The following is an 8,467-nucleotide window of genomic DNA, read 5'->3' as shown; positions in this document are numbered from 1 at the left end:
CTAGTTCTTAGACCAACTAATAAGAATGTTATTGGCACCAAATGGGTATTTATGAACAAGATGAATGAAGAAGGGCAAGTTGTTAGGAACAAGGCTAGATTAGTTTGTGAGGGATATGCTCAAGTATAAGGGATAGATTTTGATGAAACTTTTGCTCCAGTTGCAAGGTTGGAATCCATTAGGATGTTCCTAGCTTTGGCAACCTTTAAGGGTTTTAAAATTTATCAAATGGATGTTAAATCAACATTTCTAAATGGTGAGTTAGAAGAAGAAGTCTATATAAAGCAACCAGATGGATTTGAAATAGGTGATGATCCAACTATGGTATGCAAGCTTAAGAAAACATTATATGGTTTGAAGCAAGCTCCAAGAGCTTGGTACTCAAGACTTGACACTTACTTGCTACAATTGGGTTTAAGGAAGGGAACTGTGGACAACAACCTCTATGTCATGGCTGATGATTGTAGCAAATTGATAGTTGTTGTGTATGTGGATGATATCATATTTGGAGGTCATTGTGATGAAGTTTGTCAAGGTTTTTCAAGGAAGATGAAGACATAATTTGAAATGTCCATGTTTGGAGAGTTATCTTACTTCTTAGGTTTACAATTGAATCAAATAACGAGTGGTCGATATTCATATCTCAAATTAAATTTGCCAAGAAAATGTTAAAGAAATTCATGATGGAAGATTGTAAACCAGTGGGAACTCCTATTGTGGTTGGATGTAAGTTGAGCTTAAGCGATGAGTCCCCTTTAGTTGATCAAACTCAATATAGATCTATGATTGGGAGTCTCTTATATCTAACAACATCAAAACCATATATTTTATAGGTTGTGTGTCTAGTGTCAAGGTTTCAAGCAAATCCAAAGGAGACTCATCAACAAGCAATGAAAATAATTTTCAGGTATTTGAAAGGGTCTATGGAATAGGGGTTGTGGTATCCTAAATCTAAAGACTGCACACTTGTAGCCTTCTCACATACAGATTGGGTTGGAAGCATTGATGCTAGAAAGAGCACTGGTAGAAGTGCATTCTACTTGGGAAAAAATATGGTTGCTTGGCATAGAAAAAAAGCAAGATTCTATATCTTTGTCTATAGCACAAGCTGAATATAAAACAACTACCACTAGTTGTACTCAAGTGATTTGGATGAAGAGACAAATTTTTTATTTTGGCATCCAATGTGATGGACTTGTGGCTATCAAGTGTGATAACAAGAGTGCTGCTATCAATATCTCCAAGAATCCTGTGCAACATTCTAGGATCAAGCATATTGACATTAGATATCATTTCTTGAAAGAAAAGGTGATGAAAGGTGAAGTGATCTTAGAATTTGTTCCTACAGAAGATCAAGTGGTTGATATCTTTACAAAAACACTTTCCAAAGACAACTTTGAGAGGTTAAGAGTAAAGCTTGGAGTGGTGGCTCTAAGGCTGAGCAAGTGAGAGAGCACATAGAATATGATCTCTCTATAGGATAGGAAGATGCGGTGGGAACTCCTATGGTTGAGTCTATGTAGGGGGAGCAAAGACACCCTTTGTACTTGTTGTCAAAGGGGGAGAGAAAAGAGAATAGAAAGTTGAGTTGCCAACAATTTCAAAGGGGGATATTGTTGTTCCATTGGTTGAGATTGCATGTGTTGTCATTGTTGGCAACTAAAATATAGTGTGTTCTAAGAGTACAAGGCTTGTACTGAAGTGAAGGTCCCATAGAAGCCTTTGGGCATTTGTTATGTTTTTAGAGGGTGATTAACACTATTACAATAGTTTCAAGCGTTTGTGAGAAGATTTAACTGTTTTGGGTGAAGTGAAGATTCCTTAGAATGGTGGATTTCACAAGTCACTGCACAAGGGTCATGTTGGATGAATTTTTGGGTAGTTATCCAGTTTTTTTCTGGGTTCGATTTCAACTAGAAAACGTAGTTCATGAAGTCTTTTTTCCAACACAATTTTCGGATTGTGATTCCAATATCAAACAAGGAAGTTATGAGGTTTCACATGAGACTGTGTAAGATGGAAGCAAATTTGGGCAATGTAGAAATAAGATGAAATTTGGCCTTTGTGATGAAATTCGGTCTCTATGATGTAATCTACATTTAGGGGTTCATAAATAAATTTTTAAAGAGTTTGGGGGTCTTTGTGAAAGAAGTTTTACATATCAGGGAGGAAAGTGTAATTTTAGAAAATTGAATGATACCAATCTAATGGTCATTAGAAGGACAACGATGAAGATCCAAATTTGAGGGTTGAGATTGATGTGCTTGGTTTTCAAGTGTCCAAGACGTAAAAGATTCCATTGCGTGTTTTTTGGTTGGTCGAGAGCATGAAAATGTGGTGCACTGCAAAGTATAATGATCAACATGATCATGTGTGTCGCAGACTAAAGGTAATATTAGAAACGATTCCATTTGAAATAATCTAGTGAAGGGTACTCTAATCTTACATCACTTAAAGGATCTAATGCCCATATCTCACCTGCCTTTTTAAAGTGGTTATCCAACGGTTGTGTGATTAGATTCTTTTTGGGACTCACCCAGAAGATGAAATCCAACGGTTCTTGTACATCGACGTTCATCCTCTTTAAAAAGCCCGAATTTGAGCAAAACAAAGTGGATTTTTTGATGTTTTTGGCTGGTGGAGACTAAGAAAAACAAGGAGGAGAAACCAAGAAGCAAGATGAGTATGGAAAATAAGCTCGGATGCATATTTTGGTGAAAAAGTTGAAGAAGAAGGTGAGTAATTTATTGTAATCTCCCTCATTTGAAAAGTTTTACCTTTCAAATAGTTGCTTGTTAGGATTAAGTTGTTTGAGATTGTGGTCTTATATTTTTGTGAGTGCAAGAGTTCATACTGGAGTGGGTGCTCTTTGATCATTGCATTGATCAAAATTTTAGTTGGAAAATAGTAAGTAAATACGAAGCTCTATTTAGGGCATTACTCTGTCGATGTAGGCAATCTGGACCAACTACGTAAATTTGGTGTCTCATGTTTCTAGTTTAGTTTTTATTGCGTATATTGGAGTGTTTTGATTGCATAGTGCGGTGAACTGTTTGGTTGACCCAGCCACGTTGTGATGTGAGGTGGTTGTGTCCTTGTGTAATTGATTACTAAGGGATTATCTTGACCATCATATCAAAGAGAAGTTTAGAAAACACTGATTCACCCCCTTCTTAGTGTCAACCTAGGAATAAAAAGTAGAAAGAGATGCAACTTGAGAAGCTTGGCAAGGTGGATTGAGGGATCATCAAAAGATACAAGCCATCTCTAAGAGGACCTTGTATACATAAGAAACTCCATGAGGATGGATCCTTAACAAACAACAAGAGGGATGGAGCTCAAAATAGACACCATTATTCCTAGCAAACTGCTCATTTACAGAAGATTATGTTCCATTGAAGGAACGTGTAAATCATTTTTCAACTGAAACATATCATTTGAACTATAGAAAGAACTAAAGCCAATATGCCAGATTGCTACACCTTAGCCATTACCAACTTCAACTTTATCAGTGCCATGATAAGAGGTCATAGTCTGTAGAGAGGCCATGTTGGGAGTGACATGATGTGACGCACCGGTGTCTGGGAACCGCGATTGATAGGGCAGAAGAGAAACATTACCAGCAAAATAAACCCATGCGCCTTAGCTTGAGGTTGAGAACCAATTGATGAAGGGGAATAATGTTGGTAACAAAACTCTATTGTGACCAACATGATCACATATCTGGCATACAGATCTTGGGGTTGAAGAAGCATAACCAACAGGGCCACGAGAAGCTTCTGAACTATCCGAATGGGAATTCACAACACTTTGGAAAACCAGCTAGAGACTTAAAAGGAGAAGAATTACCTTAGAATTTTGTAGAATCAGAACTCACTAGAGAGACTTGTCTTAGCCAATTGAACATGAATGTTTTGTAACATCTTGTATAGAGGAATCGATTCAAATTTCCTCATTGAATAGCAAACAATGGAGATCCTGAATACAAACTGAAGCTTCATGAATAGTTACCGAAGTAGCAAATGAGTCAAACTCATATCCAAGACCAGCAAGAGTTAAAAGCACAATATCCTCCTCAAATCAATGTTTGAGAATCAAGAGACAACTCATCATAGATCTTTGATTTTCAACAAATATGGATGCCAAGGAATTTTAATAGAGGGCTTTCAATTCAGGACTAGGCGTCACAAGTGCTGATCTCGTCGTACAAGGCGTTAACAGTGTTTGTAAACGTTCTGATTGGAATTCGACACCTGAAGTAGTGAGTGTTGGTGTTCCTATGATAACGTGGCCCTGAGTGGTGTACTCAATAGTGTGTCTTTTCTCTCTTAATAAAATGTTGTTTACCAAAAACGAAGTATCAATATTGTGGATGTGATTTTAATATGGTGGTGGTAGTTAAGGGTGTAGATGGAATGGATTCGGATTGGATAGTGGTATTACCATAGCTGCAATCTATTATATTTGGACGGATTCAGATAGTATTTTATCAGTTTTCGGATGGGTTTAGTCAGATTCGGATGATAATTGAATAATTATTTTCTTAAGTAGATTATTCTAAATAGGCATGAATACATATTGAATATGAATTTTCGACTACTTATTGAAATTTAAGAATTTAACAATTTTGGTAGTTATATTAGTAAAAAATCTAGAAAAATAGTTACATATTTCAAGTAAAATAAAAAAATAAAAAAATTCAAATTAGTAACTTAATCGGATAATTTAATTGGACGGATAATTTTAATATTGATTGTTCATAATTGTGTTATCGTCGATGTGGATGATGTGGTCCATGGACTATGGATCTTCGGGGCTGTGGATCACATCTTGGGTATGCCAGATAGGGTACTAGGCTAGGTGGATGTGACAACATATGTCACAGAGAACGTCGAACTGTGACCTATTCACTAAGAGGTGACGGTCATTATCAACTGAACAAGCTTACAATGGTGGTTTTCACGGCTTTACATGGTTTGCTCCTACTATTGATAGTTCCATTACCTACAAGTGTCAATGGCATGTTTACTTTTTCCCAAATTTACTTTAATTTTGTAAGAAAATCAAAACCAAGCCCTTTCAGGACAGTTTTTTTTTTTTGATTCTATTTTCATTGTTGTGTTAATTCAATATGATTCACTTTGAAACCAAGGTTATGAGATGGTTTTGGATAGACACTAGGTAGTGTCTATAGGGACCAATTTTGATTTGATTTGGATTTAAGTTAATTTTTTCATTTTTATACATCAAGTTGGAATATTCAAGCTCATCTACTTCCTTGTGTTGTGTGCTTATTGGTTGGGTCTCATCAATCATTAACGAATCAATAATAGATTGTCAATAACCCAATCGAATCAAACCATGTTCACCTCTTGCACTCAATTCCCGGTTAACCCACTCATAATCTTATAATATAAATCCTCATAACCTTAGTTCAAATGGTTTAATTTATATTATAGCCTTTGAATTAAATTGTTACACATGTTTAAATCTTTAACTCATTGACAGAACCCTCCAAAGACAGTATTCAAATTCCAACCCTGAGTGTTGGCTCAGTTGGTAGAATACCAACTCCTTCAAGTAGGAGATCAGAGTTTAAATCTCATTGTGGCCAATGGCAAAGGCCTGTTTATATTATGTAATACCCATCCCAATATATAAGATCACCTACTACTGTTACAGGAAGAAAGAAGAAAAAAAAGAACAAGAAGAAAGAATGAGGATCCAAACTCATGTTCTGAATTTAAATCAACTATATGAAGTCTTGTTACATAACTTTGATAAATATAACTCTCTTTGGTTCCACTTCTGATCAAATCAGCTCTCCTCTTTTCTTCAATTGTTTCTGAACAACCCTTTGCTTGATATCTTCAATAAAGAGTGAAATATTGAGATGAGAAGAACCCCCTTCTTTAACTGCTTTGTTTGCCATCTCTGTAATCTCTCTCATTTTCTTCCTTACTAGTTGCCCTTCTTCTCCACCATTCATTAAAATCCCAATTGTCTTCTCAACCTCGTCTCCTTTCACATACACCCCTAGTTTTTCACCATCTCCAATCTGACAATCGATGTCCACACCAATCCTTACTCCAAGCCCCAAAATCTGCACAATCAGCTTCTCATTATAGAACTGATCTGCAAACATGGGCCATGTTATCATAGGCACACCTGCACTCACTGCTTCCAGTGTCGAGTTCCACCCACAATGTGTTACAAACACCCCCAACGCCCTGTGCGACAAGATCAGCGTTTGTGGCGCCCAGCCCCTAATTAAAAGCCCTCTTCCCTTGGTCCTCTCTTCAAACCTTTCTTCTGATAACCATCTCTCCAACTCTGCTGATGGTTTATTATCATTTCCTTGTCTGATCACCCATACAAATGGGTGATTTGATCTCTCCAATGCCAACCCAATCTCTATCAGTTGTGAGGTAGCCAAGGGACATAAGCTCCCAAGACAAACGTAAACGACTGACTCTACTTCTCTCGAATCCAACCACTTCAAGCATTCGTTCTCATCAATGGCTGACTTCTTACCTCTGTCGATCTTATCTACTGCATCCTTGTTGTAGAGTGAAACAGGACCAACGCACCAGACTTTCTTCCCCACAAGCTTTTGGTACTCATCCACATAACAAGTTTCCAATTCGTCAAAACTGTTGATCACTACTCCATCTGCTGTACGTTCGAGCTCTCTGAATTGTTCTCTGATCTCTCGAAAAGCTGGTTCATCGTCACGGACCACTCCCACTAACTGAGCCTTTGTTAGCTCGATTCGATGAGGCATGCCTGGAACCACAAAGTGCTCCGAGTCGGATCCGACATTTGCATGTGGCTGGTAACGGAGTAAGTTTTGATTGCACAAGTGACTGAAACCAGACATACCATTAAAGAAAAATCTTGGAATCCCAAACTTTAGAGCAGTATGAGATGCCCATGAATGACCCAAATCAGAGATTATACAGCTTGGCTGTGGTTTCATTTCTGGAATAAATTTTTCCAAGGCTGGCTGAAGCATCATTACAGCTTCCAAGAAGTTCTTCACCAGTGCTCGCGAGGGAAGATGATCGATATTCTCACAGCCATCTGGTAATCCAAATTCTGTAGCTGGGAAAAGAAGTTGAAGAAGTCTGATTCGCAAACCAGATTCAGAGGCTCGATCGATGATGGATTTAAATCGCAAAGCGTTGACTGGGGTAGTGACGATGGTGATGGTGACACCTTGTCGAGCTAGCAATCTTGCAATGTCTATCATGGGAATTATGTGGCCTTGAGCCAAGAAAGGAATAAGAATGAAGTGAATCTCGTTGTTACCCGTGGAAGCCATGTGGAGCTGCAGCAAAGGTAGTAGGTTCCGGCGTTAATGGCGGTTTGATAGGCAGGAACACAGCCTTGAGGTAGGGAGAGGCATGCTATCTCAAATAGGTACAGGGCGTAAGAGAGGAATCGAATCTAATCTGGAGCCACGACTCACGAGTTGGTCTTCGTTGTGACACCACACCTTACGTTGATGATTAGCGACGTAGGTGCTCACATCACTTTGATTGGCATTTTCTTTTTCCAGTAGAGAAGATATTCTTTATACACGTCACTGATCATCATCGATGCTCTTGCGGTTACTTGTTTAAATTAGTACGGAATCTTTTGGACCCCAAAGATTGAGGCCCACAAACTCAAGACATGTGCTACGGGGAAGGTGTAAAGGGAGAAGGCTCGAATGTAATAAGAGGCTAACAAGAAAGACTAAATGAATAACTGAAGTCAGCTTCTGAATTTGTATTTAACGGTATTCAAATATGTCCGATTATCAATAGGATGTAGATATGGTATATTCTTTTCCTACCAATTAAACAATTGATAATAATAGAATTCGAAAATGAGATACCAAAGATGATCAGAGTGCTGAAGTAAATATCTTATCAGATAAGTTAAGAAGGCAGTGGGCGGAATCCACTCCTTCTCTCAAGCGGAAAGTGAGGTCAAAACTGGTAAATTACAAATCCCAAGTTATGAAAATAAATTTAAAGTTATTACAATTCTTCCAAATTTAACTGTCACAAAAGAAGGGGGTGGGCAGCTACGCATAAGTCTCCTCCACAATAAATAAATTTTCTTCAAAAGTGAGGACCATAGAGATCCAACATGGCTGCCCCAAAACTATCCAAGGGCTAACCCTTATACGCCGAAGGATCTGCTTCGGTACTGTCACCGAAGTCTTCATTATAGCTAGCCTCCGGATAGTAGTATGAGGTATCCGAGTCCGCCTCAGGGAACACGCCATCAGAGTAATCACTTGTAGAGTAGTCTAGCAAATATTGCAATAGAAAAGGAATGAGTTCAAAAGAACTCAGCAAGGTAGTTATTCCACAACACATAAGCCACAAGATAATCATAAAATGATGCAGATGATATGAGACATATGACGTAATATGATTCTAACTATAAGTATGCTGGTCATCTAGGATAGACA

The 8,467-nt window shown here is 38.0% G+C and overlaps 1 pseudogene; it reads right to left on the bottom strand.

The window, feature by feature from the left end:
• Positions 1–5,616: 5,616 nt before the first annotated feature.
• LOC149023696 (UDP-glycosyltransferase 73C12 pseudogene) lies at positions 5,617–7,377 on the bottom strand (annotated as a pseudogene).
• Between the last annotated feature and the right edge of the window lie 1,090 nt (positions 7,378–8,467).

The sequence above is a fragment of the Hakea prostrata genome, chromosome 2, assembly GCF_041222555.1.
Source record: "Hakea prostrata isolate BN-2017 chromosome 2, UWA_Hpros_2, whole genome shotgun sequence".
Lineage (NCBI taxonomy): Eukaryota > Viridiplantae > Streptophyta > Magnoliopsida > Proteales > Proteaceae > Hakea > Hakea prostrata.
This window is presented reverse-complemented; position numbering and strand designations above follow the sequence as displayed.